The sequence below is a fragment of the Rhodnius prolixus genome, unplaced genomic scaffold (assembly GCF_049639745.1).
Source record: "Rhodnius prolixus isolate KJV_2025 unplaced genomic scaffold, Rpr scaffold_8, whole genome shotgun sequence".
NCBI lineage: Eukaryota > Metazoa > Arthropoda > Insecta > Hemiptera > Reduviidae > Rhodnius > Rhodnius prolixus.
The window spans coordinates 19,782,053-19,804,492 of NW_027411593.1; the positions used below are offsets into that span (position 1 = coordinate 19,782,053).

Consider the following 22,440-nt stretch of genomic DNA (forward strand, 5'->3'; position numbering starts at 1 on the left):
CTCTTAAAATATACCTCTCAATGAGAAATCAAATTTACTCTTAAATCGTGAGCGTATAGCGAACATTTTTTAAAGATTCGTTTCAATGAAAATCAAGCAAAACTAAGCCGCAAAATTCAAAGTCAAACGAAAAATGCATCTTGAAGATAAGCAGGTAACAGGTATTTAACATTCTCGCTTTTAAGTCTTCAGGGCTATTTTAGTTTTGTATTTTCATATTAGAATTTTACAATCATTTTTATCCAGCATACTTCTCATAAAGTGATAAGAATGCAATAATAATAAAATAAAAGTCGGCTCGTTTAACCAAGTTATAAAATTAGAGCCTAACAAAAAACCACGGCGCTTTATCACTTGCTTTTGAATTGTAGCTTTTAAGGTGGAACACTACAAAAAACAGATTTATTTAAATTTTTGCATCTTTTTTTACGCATTGAGCTTCTACATAAAGATTAGTATTTAGCTCTAAAAAAGAATAAAGCCACTTAATATATTTATTGCCATGTTATAATGTTAATTTTAGTCACACAGTTACTTATTTTTGTACCTATTTATACCAACTCCTTAAAAAAAAAAAACCTAAAGTTTAAAAAGTTAGGTATATTAGTTGATTAAACGACAAAAGGTACACAAACCAGTAAGTAGCGAACATTTTAATCTTACTACAGCTCGTAATTTCAGCCATTTAGAAACGTAAGAAAAAGCTTTATGTGTTTTATTCAAATTTTATAACAATTAAGTAATTTTACTGCATTAAATTTTCATTAATATTGTTAATATTGTTATAGCACCCATTTACTTTGGTTGGTTGCAGTGGGAGGTTTTAAACTATTCGCGCACAGGTGAAAAGTTTTGCAATTTTTCTCCCGCTTTAAAGTGCTACCTCATAGAGGACAGACGTTTATAAAGTCAGCTGATGGCATAAGGAAATACCTGAGACACGAAGAAACGCCTACGAGACGGAGCATCTAAGTTCTTATTTCTTTCACAAAACAATAACTAATCCCTAGAGATTTTTTTAGGACCAGATGAATTTAGTTTTAAATCAAGAAAATAAATTTTTTGAGAAAAAAAAAGTGTAGAATATCTTTAAAAGGATTCCAAGAACATATTTTATTAAAATAATTTTTGATTTAAGATGAAATAAAGTTATAACGAAACGGCTTTGAGAAAACAGAACAAAAAAAGATCAAAAGATCTGACTAGGAGGATGGATTTCATTACCACAGCCCACTTGATAATAAATGTCTTCTTCAAGATCTGATCTCAACTATAAATCTGTAAAACACCAAATTTTCTTTTGATTTGTTCACTTTCGTCCAGCAATATCTTTTATATTTTAAAAAGTTGTTATAATGCCACAATATAGCCTTCTTATGATTTATTTTTATTATATAAATTATAATATTAGTTTGAATACAGGGAAGACAACATCATATGGTCTTATAATTAGATTTACTAACAGAGTAAGGAAATATTATTCGTCTATGCAATTTTTTTTAAATATTACAATCTTAAAAGACACAACATCCTGTTTAAAAGCTCTGATTAACCAATTTGTTCAACTACTTTTGTTTGTGGTGCGCGTCAAGTTCATTGTAACAAGCTGGGAGTTATAGCAGCGTATAACTGAAACTGTAAGTCACTTTAGAACGGATGGTATTAGAATAGCCGCAAAGATATTGATGATAAGGTGAGACCTTATCACCCAATAAAAAACAAAAACAAAATAAATGATCTGATAGCAACTTCTCTATTAAAGTTCTAAGGTCTAATTAATTTGGTTTCATGGTTTAAAACAGTGGTTGGTTCTCCATTAATTTTTGGCACGTGGGGACTTGATCGAAACTTGACGATTAGTAATTTTGTCAAGAAAAATACCACTTAACGGGAAGGATTCGCTTTTTATCTTTTTTGAGATTTTATCGTAAAATGATTTCGACGCTTTTCTCTAAATTTTGTATATTTATGATACTTCATTGTGGCCTACAAATTTTATTTGACAAATTTTTTTGATTAAGGGCACTTTTTAGAGAGAAACTTCTTTTTTTTGGCATTCTGAGATTCTGAGGTTTACATAAGATCTCATTTTGATGCAATATTTAGTTTAATATTACAGATGTTCTCAGCAATAATTAATTATTTTTTTAGAAGTTGGAGTTTGAAATATCTTATGAATTAGGAGAACGTCAGAGCAGCAATAGAGAAAAGTCGAGCGATTTCAAGTCGGAGTTTTTGTTCTTTTACTCGTATTTGGATGATACTATTATAATCACATTCCTACTTCTCTGTAACAAATATCACAAATTTTAACCATAATAAATACCTACTCTACGTATGTATCTTCAACGTACGATTTTAATAGCATAAAGTTATTTATTTAATGTACAGTAAATATCATTGTTAGTCATTTGTTTGAACAGTTGGTATTTAAGTCATTATTATTACCCATTTAACAAGCAATCTGTCTCTAAGTGAATTAAATCCGTCATCGTAAATTAAAACTCTTGAGCAGTGGGAGGACATGAAATTCTTCATTGCATAATTTATTAACTATTCTCGTCATCCGTGAAGTCTAACAACTTCAGCCCAAACTTTGCTATAAATAATGTTAATGTGCACAAATAGACGGCATACAAAATTCAGTGTTCACTAAAAAAGAACAACAACAGATCAATGACAACAATAAAGACCATTTTAATTGGGTACTTAAACTAGTGAATAAGCACGCTATAAGTATAAAATGGACGGGAATAGTGAGAAAATAAGAGAAACTTATATAAATACTCCAGCTTATAACAAAATTAATTGTTAATGCACAAAATGTATTATTATAAGTAAAATTAATAATACTAAACAAACGAATTCTCGTTTATTTCTTTATATATTCTTTTTTATACTTTGTATAAAAAGGCCATTAATTTGTATAGTTATAGGTTTAAATACCTAATTATAAGCTCCAGTAATGGTCAAACACAGAAGACTTTGAAGATAGGTTTTATGTAAATTAATTTAAATAATGCGTATACTTTTTTCTGATAAATATACATTACGTATCTGTTAGCGGTTTTAGGTCAGATTTTACATAAATTTATTGTAATGATTTCTCTTGTGAATCATAAAGGCTGATTTTATATTTGTTTAGATTTATCATAAATCTCTTCAAAAAAGAAATGCTGTAAGAGTAAATTAAATTTAAAACAAATAATAAGGAAGAAATAACAGGCGAAGGAGTTTACTAAAAGGCTATTCGCCGAGGCTGACTGCAGAATTAATCAGTCAAGGCCGTGGGGTTATAAGGATAATTGTAGGACTATTAACTGGCCACTGCAGGCTCAGAAAGCACATGCATCGCATGGGCCTGGCAGATGACAGCCTTTCAGTCAGGAAAAGGAGGAAACGGCACTGCTCGTGTTGTGTCAGTGTGAGGGGCTAGTCTGGCTAAGGATGTTACTTCTCGGGGAGGAAAAACCAAGGCCTGCATAGCTTTACCCAGGAGCCGTTTTCCAGAATTATGTCTGATTAAAAGGACAGGTCTGGAGGGTGAGCTTTAGAGTGAGGGGAGCCACAATAGATCCAAATGGGTCGCAGTGGCGTAGGCCTTGAGGCAGCCCTAGTCTAATCTAATCTAATCTAAGGAGGAAATATAGAAAAAAAAGTAAATTTGTAAGAAGCAATGTAAATATGACTTTCGAAATTCAGAAAAAGCCAAAAGTAATTCCTTTTTCTGCAACCATGTAGGGAAGTTCTCATTACTCAATTAAAATCAGCTGTGTAATGCCCCACACTAGTGGGGAAAAATTCCCATTAGTGTCACTTTCCGCACTAGTGAGTGGAAAAACTTTATTGTGCTTCCTTGATATAAGAAGTTTTGTTATTAACATAAATATTTTCTGTAAAACTTTAATAAGCTTATTTAACGTAACTAAATAATTAAAAAATAAAATAAAAATTGAAAGGAATACAGAAATAAAAATAATACTTTAATAAATAATTAGATATTTTTAATTATAACAGTTAAAAAGGTTATAGTGTTACCTTATAGAAATTTAAAATGGATTCTAGTGATGCCTGTTTAGAAAACACTCCTCCATCAATAAAAGAAACAGCAGAAAATGTAATAAGTAATGTAAACACGTAAGTAATGTAAATAATTGTAATATAACAATAAATGTTTATAATAAATAAATTACTTTTTGTAGACTGTAAAAATGAAATTTTTAATTTTTTTAGTTAATAAATCTAATGGTTGCAGAAAAAATATAATATTTAACTCGAGTATTAAGTATTTTCCTCACACTCGGCAATTTGCACTTGCACTCGCCTCGCTTCGCTCGCTCGTGCGTGCAAACCCTGCCTCGCGTGAGGAAAAGTACTGCATTCCACACTTGTTAAATAAATAACTATTTTTTCATTTTTTGATTGATTTTCATCAGTTCCAAAGAGAAGAAAGATAATTGTCAATTTCAGACATAACTTTTTATTAGCATTAATGTCAAGTAATTGATCTGACGGACTAGGTCATCTTTAGGGCTTATATTTCTGAACAATTGATATATGTTTTACATTATGCGTGTTGCCTTAAACGTTTGGTGTGTCTTCTGTAGCTCAACAGTTAGGACAAAAGAAACACCAACCGTTAAGAAGAAGATACATAATATTTAAATAATAGGAATTGAAAATATGTAAGTAGAATTCCAAATTTGAAGTGAATCGGTTGGGCGCAAATGCCACCATTACTTTGAAACGAATTTTTTATTTTGAAAGGGATTTTTTTTTCTTTCACACAAAATTGTTTCAAGAAAATTGTATAAAATGGATTGCAGTTAGGGAATTTCATGCGAGAATACTAAGGGCATTTAATTGTTTTCAAGCATTTTTTAATTCATTTTCGGGTTCCTCTAAACATCTATTTTCTGTGGATACTTCATTTCAAAAATTGGGTACAAGCTTAACACTTATGAACACTACATATGAACAATATTAGAATCCAACAGTTCTTAAGGTAGGTTATATTGATAACAACTGGTCTATTAAGTTGCTGATTTGAAATTCAGCCTGGTATCTGAAACAAGCTACTTGCCTAAGTCCTTTATATAATTATCTGGAGCTGTTAATGTCAAATGTGCCAGAACAGCTAAAACTATAATGGCACAGGTGTTTATAAACAGTCTGCGTCTAAGATAACATTCATGCGAAATTCATATACAAAGTTTGATCACGTGCACTCGGTGCGTATCTTAAAATTTATCTACATAAATAAAAAATTAAATATTAAAATGCTGGTACATAAAGAACTAGAGTATGAAATAATTAAAACTAATTTTTTTATAAGTTACCAGCTAATCAATAAATTGTTAAATTCTTAAATTTATGTACACTGATTTTACATTAATTTTAGCAGCAAGTCAATTCAGTTGGTTCAAACTGAAAGTTCTGAGGAGATAAAATTATTATTTAAGCAACGAGAAATATTACCGGCAAACTTGAGGTGCGAACCAAACTGAGGTTTTCTCGGATGTACATACTTTGGAGGCATCCTGTTCAGAATATTTATAATCAGGAACTCCCGATAAATATTTTAACAAGTGCATTACATATGAAACTATAACGGTTAGTATCTCCAATTAATTTATTTGCAACCGCACATTAACATATAAGCAAATGAAATTCAAGAGTAAACGGAAATGAACGATATTGATTCCTAGTGCTGCAATCGCTTCATGGCCTTGGAATTAGTTCAAATAATGACGAGGCTATTGGCGAATTAGTCATCTTAATTGAATTTTAGATTAGTCTTGCAAGCTATTGTACTAGATTTATATATTTATAGAATAAGGAGTTGTGGAATCATTGACTCGAGGAAATGGATAGGTTATGTAGTTTTATTGGAAACACAATAAGGAGCATTAGTAATTTCTCGTAGATTTTTGGATTGTAATGATTGTCTTCGGTAAAGATTTGAATGCTTAAAAGTAGAGGAGAAGATGGTAATATGGGACGGGGTTGGAATTTGGGACACCCCTGTTTTTGTGAAACCAGTGGTGCTATCTGGTTAGTTTCTGGTGCCTTACTACTCATTGGGGTAGGCTTTGTCTGCTGCAGAAGACAGCGCCGTCAATCGAGTGGCAGCTTTGTCCAAGGGAGGACCGTGTTAATTTTGTCAGTGCTAAAAAGTTTTCTTAAGGTTGATTTTCTTCTGTTTTCGGTTAATACCGAGGAAAGTTAGAATAATTTCCCTTTGACATTAAAAATGTAGAAAGTAGAGAGTTTTAATTGACAGTATTATGGATTTCAAATATGAATGTATATTGAAACAAAAATGAGGTTATATAGTACGCGGTGTATGGGACAGTATCGTCTGCCGAACCAGTGTGAAAAGTGGCACTGAGGTCGAAACTAGTGTCTTATAATTTTTTTTTTTTCTACAGGGGCCTAAAAAGATCATCTAAAAGATTTCTTGACATTTCTCTAAGAAAACTGATTACACCCTAATTTTTATCCTTAATGTACGATATTTGTGTAAAATATAGTTTTGTGGCATATTTAAGGTTTATTTTTACAATTCATGGAGAAACGAGAACATTAACTATAATTATTATGTGTGTCCCATATTACGACCACACTTTCTGAAAACCCAATATGGCACCACCATAGACTTTTTCAGTGTAACTCCAGACTCCTTGCTGTGATCCACTCAGGACTCCAAATTTACAAAGAAAAATAATGTTTGTCTATGATTTTACTTCACAGTAGATTTTAAATTCAGTAGTGTTCAAAATATGCAAGGTAAAACAAGACTGTCCCATATTACCACCTTCTCCTCTACCTCTTACCTCTAGGCCTCAAGTCCATATTGATAATAGCAAAATTTAGTACAAAGTAATTGATTTTTGTACAGTAAATTAGATCGCTTGTCACGTAATTTTGAAATAATGCGAAGTCCGCTATTGGTTTTCGTACTTTTCATCTAGGTTCTAAGTTTCTGATAGTCGTTTTTCCATGTTTAAACCAAGTTTGCGCACTCTGTCGGAAGAAGAAGTAACGTGTTATTTAACACTACGATAGAGTATTGGAATATAAAATGGTTTGAATGTATTTTGCTCGTTCAACTTTATGTATCACTTTTCAATTTAATACAGATGTTCTTCAAGATTTCCTGAATCTGAAATAAGTCTGAGATGGGAAATGAGAATAGCAATATCACTAAGTTCTTGCTAATACTGTTGGCAACTGGTTACACTAGTACATATCTATTAAAATTAATGCTTTCAACAATTTATGAGCACATTACTTTATGATTGATCATGTTGTGACCGCATTAAAAGAATAAATAATAACTAAATTCAATTTTAAGCCCCAAAATTGGGGTTAATCACGAAAATATCAGTCAGTAACGAAAACAAGAAGTGAAATTCTTATTTATTATCAAGTGAAGTACCTGAAACGACAGATCTTAGAATTATTTAAATTACGAGTATATTTAAATATACTCGTAAGTATAAACAATAAAATACAAAATATTTTATTTCTAATCCAGTATTAGTATTACATCAGTTTGTAAGTATCACAAATTCAAGGTAACCACTGAAGAGACAAGAGACTTGAGTTTCCTCTGTTTTTTAACTTTTGACATTTGAATAAAAGAGTTTGCTGTTAATAATGGTTTGAAAATGGACTCATCTGTTTGCTGTTATTTTATTCACAATTCAAAAATTTGGCACAAACTAAAACTTAGTTTGCCTTAATATTCCACTTCTTTTAGAATTAAAATTAATAATTTATTGTTTAAATTAAATAAATTAAAATGTAAAGAGAAGCGCACACTGCACTAGTTGATTTTAAAGGAAATGCTAGAAAGGCTTTCTTTAGTTTTCCAGATAGAGTTATATGGATAAAAAGCAAGTCGCAAGATGATGGAAAAAGTCTGAAATGATATGTTGTATCTTTAAAGATACAACATAAAGAAACTAAACCGAGCTGGGACTCTTAAACTGTTAGCAGAATAAGCAGAAGACGCCTGGATCATCTAGCTCGGAAAAGGATGGTTCCTGGAGATTCTAGAAATAAGAGCAATGAAAAGCTGATGCACTTGCAAGGCAGTGGTCCAGCACAGTGGCTAGTCAATTGAGCACCATCGGAAGGGAGGCTAACTCCTTCTATTCATGGGATGATAGCATTATTAATTAACTATTTTGGCACGTTGTTCTTACTGTAAGTAGTCATCGAAGAACAAGTATAGGTGATAACTAACAAAATTATTCAAAACTCTGATTGAAACTTTTTGTTTTTCAAGTAATTTGGATGTTTGGATCTGTTGCAGTACGGATACTTGGCAAAAAATGATCTTTTATAGAGAAACCTGACGTCGTAGGTTCACATTAAAATCAATATCTCCTGCATTCTCAATATTTATGCTTTTTTAAAAATATTTTTGCCTGTTACAAGTTACTTCTCAAGAATTTTTATCAAATAATACAAACAGTAGAAAGAGAAAATAAATGAGAGTGTAAAATATCATTAGGTAGACGATAAAGCAGCGCCAGATCTGTCTCCTAGATACGTACTATAAATAAAATAATAAACTCGTATCATTTAAAACTGACATACTATCAATTTGTAAATATCATTGCAGTTGACAGATCCTGGTATTAATTCTATTCTCCCAATTGTAGTATTAACCCTAGAGGTCAATTCCCAAAATGTATTTGTAACTCTCCTCGTACAGAAAGACGAGATATTGATAGGCTTATTGTAGTATATTTCATTTAATGGTATTAGGCTAGGGTAAAGACAACGTTTGAGAAGTCTAAAAATCTCAATATAGTTTTTATTAAATTAACATTGAAGACAAAATAGCCTGACGACTGATGCCTTAGAATTTTGTTACTGCAGTTAGTACTTTCGGTATGAGATGAACACTGAATTTAGAACGAAATCATGGTTAAATATTAAAGAAGCATTCGTTCTCTTCCCTATATTGCAATATTAATTTATAAATTGACTTTAATGTTTACCCTTATTTCTCTTGTGTACAATTTTTTTATGAAACTGTTAAAAAGTTCTACCTACTGAGGTGTCTAGAAGCCTATTTATGCAGCTTTTCCGTTATTTCGGATAGCAGTCAGGTAAAACTTTATCCTGAGATCTCTCGATCGTGCCAATCTCTGTTTCACAGACCTCTAAGCTCCACCAACACCTTCTCACTTCCACCTACCGCCTTCAAGTATGAACCCTAAAAGATATTAGGACATGCAATGTGCTCAGAGACATTTAGTATTTTCTACGGAACGAAAGATACCAAACAAGAGGTTGTGAAGAAGGCTAAACAAAATAAAAATTCAATTTAAGAGCTGTCAGCTTTTGATACAAAGCTCTCGAAAAACAATATAATAGAGTCTGATTCAACCTCCAAAGGGTGCACTTTTTTAATCTAAATTAGAAGAAACGAAGTAATCCATTTGCAAAAGTCTGAGAAACATTGGCCCTTGAGTGCTCACAGATGTTTACGACCTAACAATGGAAAAGGAAAACGCTTTGTTTGGGCTTTAGAATTCAAGAGGATGTGCGAATGGGTCTTCAAATTTTGGGGTATTTTATTTCACACTCATAATATCACTAACTTATCCTAACTTAAAATAAAGGAATAATCGCTGCAAAGAGAGTTGACAATTATCGATTGGTGCGACCATTTACACCATCGTCGGCTGTGAATAGAGTGCTTCAGTATTCAGCAGCCTCAAGTCAAGTTTAACCTTCTTCATTCGCTATTCTTTATCTCTTCTATCTAGCACAACTTCTAATTAGAACGGTCGGTATTTCTAGATATTTCTGGGATAGAAGTCACAATATGTAGCTGTAAAAGTCTAGATGTGATACAATAATTCTAGGTGAAATATTTATTTATTTTTTATTTACGGAGGAACATAATTCAAAATAAATATTTAATTAAAGTAACAGATTCCTACATAATTGTTTAGAAAAGTATTCTTGGTTGTGACATCTAAAAAGAAGTGGAATGCAATCGTTTAAGAATAGTTTGGAATGTTGATTAATTAAGAGCTTAATGCAAATTAGGGGGAAAATAGAGAATAGAAAGTAAAACCATTTCAGTAGTAGAGTAGACATTGTGTGATTCACTATGAAAATAAAAAAATAAAATTAACAACGACGTTAGTTGAGTTAAAGGATTAAATTTCAAAAAGATCACATATCTATTTAGTTATACAGTGATGTCGGGGACAGAAAACAGCAGCTAGTCGCCTGTTACCACTGGCTGCCGGTCGGAGATGTTGCAACTTTTATATTTTTCTAGTTTTATTTTTTTTCTAGTTCTGCTCTTGGCCGAAGCGAACGGACACCTTCTGATAATGTTTATTAATTTTTCAACGTTATTGTGGATTTTAATCAAAAGAGTTATAATTAATTGTTAAACATAAAAACTAATACAGTTGTAATTAATCAGTTAATTTTTTTTTTTACTCTTTTTTATTAAAATTCACATTTCACTTAAAGAAGTTAGGAATGCTATAAATTGTGACATAGTGAACATTTAAATTGCACTTGATTTTTCTTCTATTAGTTTACAATTCGCTGTCGCTGCAATAAGGCAACATTCTGCGTTCATGTTCAATTTGTAATACTGGTTGTGCAGTTAGTTTTGTTGACAGGGCATCTATTCCAGAAGAAAGAAAAAGGTTATTATTTAAATAACCGAGAGTTTTTGCAATTTAAAAGTATCTGCAGTAAGTGAGATAGTTGCGGATTATTCAAATATTTAATCACTTGTTTGGAATGTTTCCTCAAAAAAAGGGGATAACACGCCAAGGGATAACATAATAAGCTTAAACTTCAATGCTCTTTTAGGACAAAAGGTTAAACCTAACAAGGTCGCTGCTTTTTCCCAGGATGACTCTCTTAAACTTATCTCGGATCTTCCGATGTAAACTTACCCTTTTAAAAAGCCCATACAATTCATTGGTCTTATTCTTCTGGACGCTCCAGACTTCTTTTTCTTGCTGGGACATACGCATTCTTTATCAGTACCCTTCTAATTTCCCAATTCTAACTTGCACTATGAAGAACTTATAGGACGCAACAGTCTCAAGCTTCTACCCCTTAATTTTATCAATCCTTAACTAAAATTACAGCAAAGCAATGAACCAAAACTTCTATTTGGTGTTTCTCTACTCTCCACTTCAAAGAATTGACACAATACGCAATATTTCAAGGGGACCGGCTGCGAAACCAGTTGCTTCGTCCAATGTTCGTCTATTGTTTTTACCAAGTGACCTGTCCATTTCCATTTACTTTTATGGAAACACAGAATTATATTTGACAGCCTGGTCCTCTTTGGAAACCAGTTGTTCCTTTACCTGTCTCTTCCAATGATTCTTTTTAATTAATCATTCACCATTCCATAAACTTGTGGTCCGAATAGTTTTGATTATTCACCTTGTTTCACATCGTTCAGGATCTACTCTCCATTTCTGTAGTCTTCCTTAGCTTCTGTTTGAATGGCTATCCGTTCTGACTTGAAACGCATTTTATTCCTTTAAAAAGACAGATAATGCCAGACTACATCTTACTGGTTCTCCTCACTGTTTAGTTATACTTCCCCTTATTAGTTCTGATTTTTTATATGTCTACTCAAATCAATACAAGAATTTCCAATTTTGGTTTTAATAATTCTAATAATGAAATGGAAATCTGTTATTTTCAGTTTTTATAGTTATTGGTTTACATAAATCAAGTCCATTAGTTTTTTTGCGTTTATTTGTGCTGCAATCAGCGCGTTAGCGCTATAAGTAACAATGATAACAGAGTAACAAATGATAAGGTAACGAGTGGAGAAGTTACTCCAAAACATTAGGCTATTAGTCGCTCTCTTCACTTGAGAGGAGAACTCGAGGCCACTGTCTTTTAAGGCGACTTATCCGGGTTATCAGGAAGAGTTCTAGAAAAAAGATTTTGAGCTAGAGGATTTATATGAGATTGCAGGCTGAAGTGGAGTTTTCTGTATCGTGTTTTAGCAACATGGGTGATAAAAGGAATGTTAAGGTCAGTGTGTATAGTCAGGTTGGAGACATAAAATGGAGCGTTTACAAGTCCGAAGTATTTTAGATTGTAGCGATTGAATCCTTTGGAGATTGGAGCGTTTGGTTGAACCTCACAGCTCTATTCCATACGCCCGGATGGCTTTCAAAATAGTAGTATAAATAGACTTTTGTTGTCTAGAGAGAGTTTTGATCTATCGTCTAAGAGTCGATAGCGTCTGTTTAGTTCAGTTCTTTTAAGTCTAGTGTGGGGGTGATTATTTGGTAAATTATTTATTATGTAATGTTAAACACAATTAGAAGTTGCTATTAATATTTAACTTAAATACAAATGAATACTATACAAATAGTTCAATCTACATTACATAATGTATATAAGTGTAGGCAAACAGTTATGTCCGTAAATTTTTGTAAATGCTTATACCAAGAAGTATCAAAAATTTGTTCATCCCCTCATGCACGAAGGCCTTAAATAATAGGTTTCTTTCAAATCTTTACGAGTATTTGCGACTTCTCATCTATTTCAATTAATTGATTTTGGATTAATCAATCTAAAATCAACATTACCCATACATACATAGAATTAAGACAAAATAAATAACATTCTGACATTATTTTTAAATTCTGTTTTCAAACTACGTAGAAGAGTAGTAGATTGGTTAGCTGGGTCAGTTGAAAAGGTCGGCGAGCTCAACATGTCGTCATAAAGGGCTACACCAACAATAATTTCTCTTTTCACTAAATACCCTGTATAAAACTTTTTTGAATAATTGTGTTATTTTAAATATAAGTATTTAAGCCGCTTACTATATAAACAGTACATTAATGGCGGCACATTACTCAACTGTCTACAGTAACATCTCCAACTTCAGATTTATTACTTTAAATAACCTAACTATAAATACGCTCTTAGAAATAGAATTATGAAATGTTGATGTGGTAAGTGTTCTTGCAACTAATTACCCACACCCAAATAGCGTTTAGGTGAAATTAGTAAATGAGAAATTTAGATAATAATTAGAATGTGGCTAAGTAGGAGGAGTTTAGGGGTCCTTTAGAATAGAAAGAGGAGGAGTTTTAACAGTGCTTAAAAGAAACTAAACGTTGAAAAGAAGTTCTTAATGAGTTAAGGCATAATAGTAATAATTGTAGGACTGGATTTCCACGGGAGATCTCAGGTTCGAATCCAGCAGCTAGCCCTTAGATTTTTCTCTTCCTGCTGCAGCTCACTGTCTGGTTCTTCGATTTTATTCAACATTGTAGACCTAACCACATTTCAACTTAATTTGTTTGGATAATTATATAAAAAGAAGTTAAAACCAGTAAACCTGCTTGCGAAAAAGCTCTCACTAATCGATGATAATAATAATGGTTTAAATTGATGCAATGCTGTGAACAGAACATAACTGCAGATATATATAATTTTACCCGTTCTGCCTTTTCGCTCTTTTAGATAAAATTGACATATTTATTGATATTACAAAATGTTATAGATAGAGGTATGAGATTATAAGTAGAACTACAGGATAACGTGGTGATTAAATAAAAATAAAAAATAATAATAACAGACATTTTGAAGCATAAAATATAGTCAATGGAAGGGTGTTGTGGATAAGGACTGAACAACTATTTTAATTTTGTTGCAACCACAAATAACAGAATAACAACAGAACTACAAAATTGTCACGACAGATACATTGTTCTCCATTGGTAAGGCGTCAGCATTCACAAGTTTAGAACAAGAACCAAAGCCGGTATCTCTCTATATTTCTATAATGGGTGCCACAAAATATTATGAAGGTTGTACTCAAAAACATAGAGTTGTAATCAAAGAGAGGTTTTCAGCTGTAGAGGATACAATTCTTTTTGAGAAGGTGACCGATATTGTACTCTCAATACCAATCTGTTTCCACCCAATTGAATAAATATACATTTAAATAAAACATTGGGCTACACATTTCTTCTTTTTTTTTGGATTGGTTTTGGCTTTTTAAGAACCACCGGATACATGAGAGAAGACTAATTCTGTTAAGGCAACATATTTTATTAATATACAATTTCAGTGTGCTAAATTAATAAGAAATTAAAATCTCTGTCATGGTAAGAGGGTCGTTTGAAAAGTCCGTGCAAAGTCAGAGAGATAGCACTACTGGCGCGTATCGAGGTTATGTTTAGTTAGTAGCATCTCTTGGAAGAACACACACCAAGTTTCAGCCAGATCGGTCTATTTCTTTGTGTTTGGCATTCGTTTGAATCGAGGAAGTCGAGTGATTTTCAAAAAATGGACGAAAAAGAATTTCGTGTGTTGATTAAACACCACTTTATGAAAGGCGAAACGCCTCAGGAGACTAAAGTGAAGCTTGATAAACATTATGGTGACTCTGCACCTTCGATTAGAACAGTTTATAAGTGGTTTCAAAATTTTCGGAGTGGCCATATGGGCACAAGTGACGCTGAACGTTCTGGACGCCCTGTTGAGGTTACTACTCCAGAAATCATTGATAAAATCCATGATATGGTGATGGATGACAGAAGAGTGAAGGTGCTTGAGATTGCTAGTGCTGTGGGCATATCGAATGAACGGGTACATAATATTTTGCATCAACATTTGGACATGACAAAGCTATCCGCAAGATGGGTGCCGCGATTGCTCACGCTTGACCAAAAACGAAATCGTGTGAAGTGTTGCAAGGACGGTTTGCAGCAGTTCCAGAAGAATCCGCAGGACTTTAAGCGTCGTTTCGTCACTGTGGATGAAACATGGATACATCACTACACTCCTGAGACCAAAGAACAATCTAAACAATGGGTTACCAAGGGGGAATCTGCGCCAAAAAAGGCGAAGACCGTTCCTTCGGCCGGAAAGATTATGGCGACTGTCTTTTGGAATTCGCAAGGAATAATCCTCATCGACTATCTGGAAAAGGGTAAAACTATTACAGGTGCATATTATTCATCGTTATTAGACCGTTTGAAAACCGAGCTGCAAGAAAAACGCCCACGATTGGCCCACAAAAAGTCCTTTTCCATCACGACAACGCACCAGCTCACACCTCAGCAGTTGTGGTCGCAAAATTAATGGAAATAGGATTCCAACTCGTTTTATATCCCCCCTATTCTCCAGACTTGGCTCCCTCGGACTACTATTTGTTCCCCAATATGAAGAAATGGCTGGCGGGAAAAAGATTTTATTCAAACGAGGAGGTGATTGCAGAAACGAATGGCTATTTTTCAGACTTGGACAAATCCTATTATTCGGAAGGGATCAACAAACTAGAGCAGCGTCGGACGAAGTGTATAAGCCTAAAAGGAGACTATGTTGAAAAATAAAAAAGGTTTACCCAAAAAAATTAAGTAGTTTTTATTTTTGCACGGACTTTTCAAACGACCCAAATATTGTAGTACCTTTTCACCAGATGATGCTGTATTAATAAAAATAGAAATAGGGTAAAAAGCATCAAAGAAGTTGGAAAATGTGATTCCGTAGAGTGTTAGTCCAATTTGACAAAAAGTACTGATTCCAAAATATATCACTAGCATCTTAGAGTAAAATATACCGCAATAACTCCTGAAAAAATGTAAAAAGCCTTTTTTCACAAATAAAAAAGAATTTTGGTGGTAAAATATGAATTAAAATATTTCTATTTCGTTAGGTGTACAATCGCTAGGTGTCAAAATAAATTTAAGCACCTTACATAGTGAATGTATTGCATTATTGCTTTTAAAATAACATTTAGGTTAAAAGAAAAAAGTAACAATAAGAAAGGACAAAACTAAACTATTTTCCGCTCAGAAAGGTGGAAGTTAATGAAGGAAAGAACTCTTTTCCCACGTTGGGACGGCAACACTTAAAAGAGTAAGTGTTAAAGTAAACATATAATAGACTAAGGTGAGAATAAGGTGACCAGTTTATTAAGGCAGCAGGTACTTTAATTTGGTCATTTGACCAAGTTAGATGGCAAACATTGCCAATGACTAGCTGTTAAAAGTGGTAGCAAATATAACCTTTAAGTGTTTTGACCAAATTTTCATTGTAGGGTCTCTTGGTAGTGCTAAAATAGCATTTTTTTTTGGAGTTATGATGGATAAACACTGAGACCAATTTTTATTTATTTATTTTTTTAAAAACACTATTTCGTTCAAAAAATTTGGAAACCCTAAAATGGAGAAAACACACAAATATCTCACAAAACCAATACATTCTTACTAATGAGCAGTAAGAGCGTTCTTCTCGCCAAAATCTGACGTTTTGACGTGGACACTTATGAAACTAACTTCTACAATTATTTCATTTTAATTATATAAATTCAAACGGTTAATTTTCGTCTAATAATTATAAGCGATTATTGAAGTACTTCTGTAAAATAGAAAGGTCAGATCATGATGGTAATACAGACCAGTTAATCAGTCACTCTCTGAACATTTGCAATTAATGTAGTTTAGATTATTGCAGGAAACAGAAATAATATTTACTCGAAATTAGATGAAGTTGACGTAATTATCAGACTGACATTCGGTGCGACTATTTTTGAAAAAAGAAATCCAAAATAATCCTTAGTGAGCAATCTTTGAAGAAGCAGATTTTCCTACGACTTGCAATTCGAGTACTCATAAAATAGATGATTCCAGTAGTAGCTGCAAAAGTATGAATTATTTAAAATAAAAAGGGTATTCAAAGGGTAGTTTAAATGAGGAAATGTTTTCAACAGAACCTCCTTTTGGGAATTCTGAGAAAGTATTTTAAATAAAGATGATAAATTTTGTGTATTATAGCTCTCAAAATTTGAAATAAAATTCATTGAAGGTTCTATAATTCATAGAGACAATGCTTACGGTTACAAATTAAAACTTTTATTTGTAATCAATATTAGCTAGCGGATAGTCTGTGATTATTGCTGAATACTAAAGTATTATTTGCTACAAAAGTAGGTTTAGTTCAATGCTCTCAATATCAGCTGATCACACCGATTCCAATATAATTCTCGTAATCAGTTCGAATACATGGGGACAATATACACATGTAAAAAGCACAGGTTACAAAAAAGTTCCTTTAATATTTTTGCTGTTTTATAACATATGGTACAACTTTGTACAGTAATCGTGTAAAATAGGGTGAAATTTGTAACTTTTTTTACCAGCAGAATTCACACCAGGGTACTTATAAAAGAACCGAGAGGGTAGCCTCCCCTTTAGGCTGGAAACATAGTGGAGCGGCGAGCAAAGCGGCGATGATAGTGAAGAACAAAGCGGCGAAAACAAACACTAGAAATAGATAGAGTTGCTCTATCTTCGCTTTGCTCGCCACTATGCGCGGTCCCATATGTTAACTTCTGTTTGATTTCGCCGCTTTGCTCTTCGCTATCATCGCCGCTTTGCTCGCCGCTCCACAATGTTTCCAGCCTTAGAGTGCTATTATAGTCTAATTTACAGTCTCACCAACTGTTCAATATTATTAGGAATTTTACTTATTTATATAAGTAAATAGGTTATAATGAAAAATTTAAGATAAATTAGCCAGCTGGAACTGCCACTTGAATAAATAGATTTTACAGTTTAAATTTTTCGAACGCCACGTTTAATCTCCGGCGGGGCTCCTGTCCACCTGACCTCTTCAACAGCAATCCTCTTCCTTGTACAGATCTGGTGCGCTACCTTGGGCTCTACATAGACAAACGACACACGTGGAACCCACACACTAGTGTTAAAAGACAAGCAATGACAAAACGTGCGAAACTTCTTTACAGGCTTCTTGGACGACGCTCCAAATTGCCCATTGAACTCAAACGTTTAATATACAACACTATCCTCAAACCTATGTGTACTTACGGACTAGAGCTGAGGGGTTCAATCAAAACTACTCCGACAGATACATAGCTGACGCTCCTTTCTATGTGACTAATCACAAGCTTCACAACGACCTCAACATTCCCTTCATAGACCAACTCGCCAAGACTAAATACCAAAAGTTCCATACTACTCTCTCGACTAGCTATAATCCTCTTGTCAGTTCCTCTGACATCCCTAATACTCCTCGCCGACTGAATCGCCAGTGGCACCGCGACTTCCTTGTAGTCTGAAGGCCTAAACGCCATTATTCTCTTATCTCTCCTCTCTCCTCCTCAATTCTTCTCTCTGCTATAGAGAGTGCTACCGCTGGGTAGCTTCTCTCCTCCTGCACCAGTTCATCATACTTTTCATATTTACTTATTGTATACTGTATACAGATAGTAAATATCAAAATAAATTAAAAAAAAAAAAAAATTCTAATGATTTAAATTTCGAAACGAAATCACAAAGCGACAAGTAATTCGTTTTATATGAAAATTTCTCCATAAACCAACTTTTTTGAACCTTTTTTTTAGGAGTTCTACATTTAAGCGTTACTATCTTTAGTACCATAAGATGGAGCTAGCTGATAAAACGTACTCAAATATGAATTTGTGTACACTAGATTCTAATCCACATATTTCCGTTAAAAGGTATTGTGTAACATGGAGCATGTTATAAAGAGCATGCATAAATGTTTAGAAATTAATGTTTAATTCAAATTGCTCAAAAGGTGTATTTTTAGCAGAAATAAAAGTCAATTGAAAACTCCTTAACTCCGAATTTAGAGATTCAGTTTTCTAAATTGACTTTATAATAAAAAATTAAACCTGAACAACTGGCCTGGATCAAAGTGTGAACATTTAAAGTTGAAACTGCTCAAAAAGCATTAGAAATGGCGTAATAAAAAAACAACCGGCCTCCTAGACAAGATAATCTGACCGAAATGGATTCATCACCATTTTTTTTAAATAAATTAGGAAAAGGAATCTATCTCTTGTCTAAGCGCACGCGCACACTCAGATAACCCATTTCTATCTTGTAGATAAATCTACGCCAGTTCTATTTCTAGGCGGCAACTTGCATTCTCGTCCTTTCTTTTCTCTTTCCAGAAATTACACATGACTCCAGGTATTTGGATCTAGTGAAATTTTGTGAGTTACTATCTTGAGAATATTAGTAAGAGATAGTAAGTAGCCAGAGTGTTCGCGCCAAATTTTAAGAAATTTCTCGAAAAATAGCTGTAAAAGTCGTAATACCAATTCTGTTTGTTAAATGGCAGACCATATTCAAATAAACTAAGAAAATGGCTGATTAATGAGTAAACAATATGCATAGCATTCTTTATTTCACAGTAAAGAAATCAATCTTCCGTAACTTTTTCATTCCCGCTAGGATTATCAGCAAAAATCTTAAAAATCTCCTTAAAAAAAAATCAATTTTTTGGTGTATTTTTAATTATTCCTGTTTATTGCATATACTGATAATTAATCAAATACCTAAGGGGAAAAATTGTTCATAAAAAAGTTAAAATTTATTTTAATAAGAAAATAATTGACAATAAAAAAATATGACCAAACAGAATAGAGCTTCGAAGAAGTGAATTGTAGGCGGGTTGTAAAGCCAATAAAAAGCCATGGTAAGAGTTAGCTGGCCACGCCCACATCAAATTACCACGCCCTTACCAATGAAATATTTACTGGTCAACTTATAGAAAATGGTAGCCTATAGTTTGTTTTTTCTCTCAGAAGTCCCAGTGCCAAAAAATAATGCAATAATATAAAGAATGATAAAGACATATCTTTTATTCTTTTTAGTCATTTAGGTATTTGGTGCCTAGAAAAATAAGAATATTTATAAAATAAGTGTTTATAAGTGTAAATAATTGGTCTACAAAGACAATACCTCAATATAAATGATAAATTTTATAATTTAAGATCGATCAAAATTAATAAAAACTTTCTAGAATCATTCCTCAAAACAAATAAAACGGATTATTGAGGTGGATGTTCAGTAGTTGAATCTGAGTTATTTTTCGGAATAGCTGAAATTTTCTTTTAACAACTAGGTTTATTAAAGAAATTTTTCGTTAAAAACCGTATAAGGGCTGCGTTCTGTTAAAGGATTGGGGTTCACTTTTTCTAAAGTTTTATTTAGGTGTTTAAAAACGAGATTATGTTAGCTAGGATTAAATAGGCTTAAAAATTTGAAAAGAAAGAGTAATTAGAACCATGAGAATAGCAAGAGAAATTTGAGAAACAGTTCACTCCATATATTTTGCTTTTCCTTAAGGGATGTAACAAGTTCCTCAAAAAAATTTACTTTTACGAAAAGAGGCTGTTCAATCTGAATTTAAAATATTTTTAAATATATTTTTTTAAATATATCTAAATAAACTAAGTACTTTTCAAATGTATTAGTCTTTCTTGAATATGAATTCATTTTCTATCTTCTTGAAATTTGCTTTTCATTAATGCAGAGATCCGCTAAACTAGTCAGAAAAGCAGTCGTAGAAAATGGAAGTGAAAATTTAATGCATGCAAATTACTACAATTATTACAATTGCACCTACTTTTTGTCAATTAGTGTGAGAAAAATATTTCATTAAGGGAGATGTAAAAAAAAGATCATTTTAGTTTCGATAATAAATCAAGTTTAAAGGCATGTTAAAGACGTTTTTTCTATTTAATAATTATAAATCGAGTGGGGTGCAAAATACTTATTGATTTTAATCTAGTAATTAAATAATATTAATTTAAAAAAAAGATAAATCTAATATTTATTCTTGAATGGACATTAGTTCCATTTTTTTATTAATATTTATTAACTATAAAACTACTTATATAAATTTTATTTTTGATTGATGCAATAGATAAAGTTGATTGTAAATGCAAAATCGATCCAACAAACCGTCACATACAAACTCTACTTCTTGTAGAGTTGAAAGATTTGTATTTTGTAATACCATCGGCGCCAATAATATTTTTTAGTTGATTAAGCTCTCTTTCTCTGCAGAGATCTTTTGTAAGAGAGCGAAGTAGGATGAATGATCCAAAACTATTCTTCAGTGGAAGAGTATACGAGACAAAGCAGTGGCCGGGGGATAGAGACCTAAGTCGTTTATCTGGATCAGAATGTAACTACAATGTTATCAGTAGACAGGTCTGGTTTTAGTTCTGTAAGCAGGAAGCTAAGTTCAAGGTGTCCGCACAACGCGTACACACGCGCGCACATTCACACACACTCACACGACAGAAACACGAGTGGTGAATGAACCAAAAAGCCAAAATGATTCCTTCACCCATTATAATAAACATAAGCTTCACATTCTTGAAGTAATAATTTTTCTATTTAGAGATTCTATTCTCTATCTTATTTATTGTTACACTTTACGTACCATTAACAATAAACAAAAGTTGTTTATTACTCCTTCGCCATATTACGGATAATATCATTTTCTGGTTTCGAAATCGTGTTATACAAAATTTACGTCCAGGTCGCTATTGCCCAACGAACTCATTTAATAAAAAATCATCACCATAAAAGTTGAAAGAAGTTTAACAAAACTTTAAATCAATAAAAGAAAAAAAAATTATTTTAAACATCAATGCAGACGGCGTTCCTAATTCAACAGATTGGTCACATTATGAGAATGAGGAACAGCATATGCCGAAAAGGATACAGAATGGTAAAAAATCGATAAGGATACTAGATCATCACTGAGTTGGATGGTGTGCACGAGGAAGTGAAAAGCTCGAGCCAAACAGTACTAGAAGAATGTCCACGAAAGACAGACAAATATGAAAAAGGATTATAGAGGAGGCCAGGTTACCTTATACGTGTTGTCTATCTTTTTGCTACGTTTACACCAAAAGGACAGGAGATACAGCATTTCGAAATATGAAGGAAATGTAAAACTCATAAAGTTTAACACCTAATATATTCTTAATAAATCACATTAACAAAAACATACAGTTTATAATGTTATGTATAATGGTTGATTAAACGTTAAAAGGTGCACAAATCAGGAAGTACCCGTCATATCATTCATTGATATTATATCAGTAATTCAAATTTCAATCCTCTATATCTCTCTTCGTATTGAATAGAAGGTTTCGTTGGTTTTACAAACCTTCAAATTTCAAACCTCTATATCTCTCTTCGTATTGTTCAGAATTCAATGAAATCTTTACTAAATTGTAGAGAAAAGTTCCCTCTATAACTGGTGTAAATTGCATTGTTTTAGTGATAATAGTTAATGAGAAATAGAAGGTTAAATTTCGTTGGTTTTACAAACCTTCAAATTTCAAACCTCTATATCTCTCTTCGTATTGTTCAGAATTCAATGAAATCTTTACTAAATTGTAGAGAAAAGTTCCCTCTATAACTGATGTAAATTGCATTGTTTTAGTGATAATAGTTAATGAGAAATAGAAGGTTAAATTTCGTTGGTTTTACAAACCTTCAAATTTCAAACCTCTATATCTATATCGTATTGTTCAGAATTCAATGAAATATTTACTAAATTGTAGAGAAAAGTTTCCTCTATAACTGATGT

General features: G+C 32.6%; 1 protein-coding gene across 3 annotated transcripts in view; it reads right to left on the bottom strand.

Moving 5' to 3' along the window:
• LOC141451005 (uncharacterized) overlaps positions 1-22,440 on the bottom strand; it is a 229,396-nt gene that overhangs the window by 45,304 nt on the left and 161,652 nt on the right. Inside the window, exon 1 of one of the 3 annotated variants that reach the window (XM_074121994.1) lies at positions 5,479-5,634. The exons of the other annotated variants lie outside the window; for them this stretch is intronic. The gene's annotated coding sequence lies outside the window, so the exon portion shown is untranslated. Of the gene's footprint in view, positions 1-5,478; positions 5,635-22,440 lie in introns of those variants that run through there. 3 annotated transcript variants of the gene reach the window in all.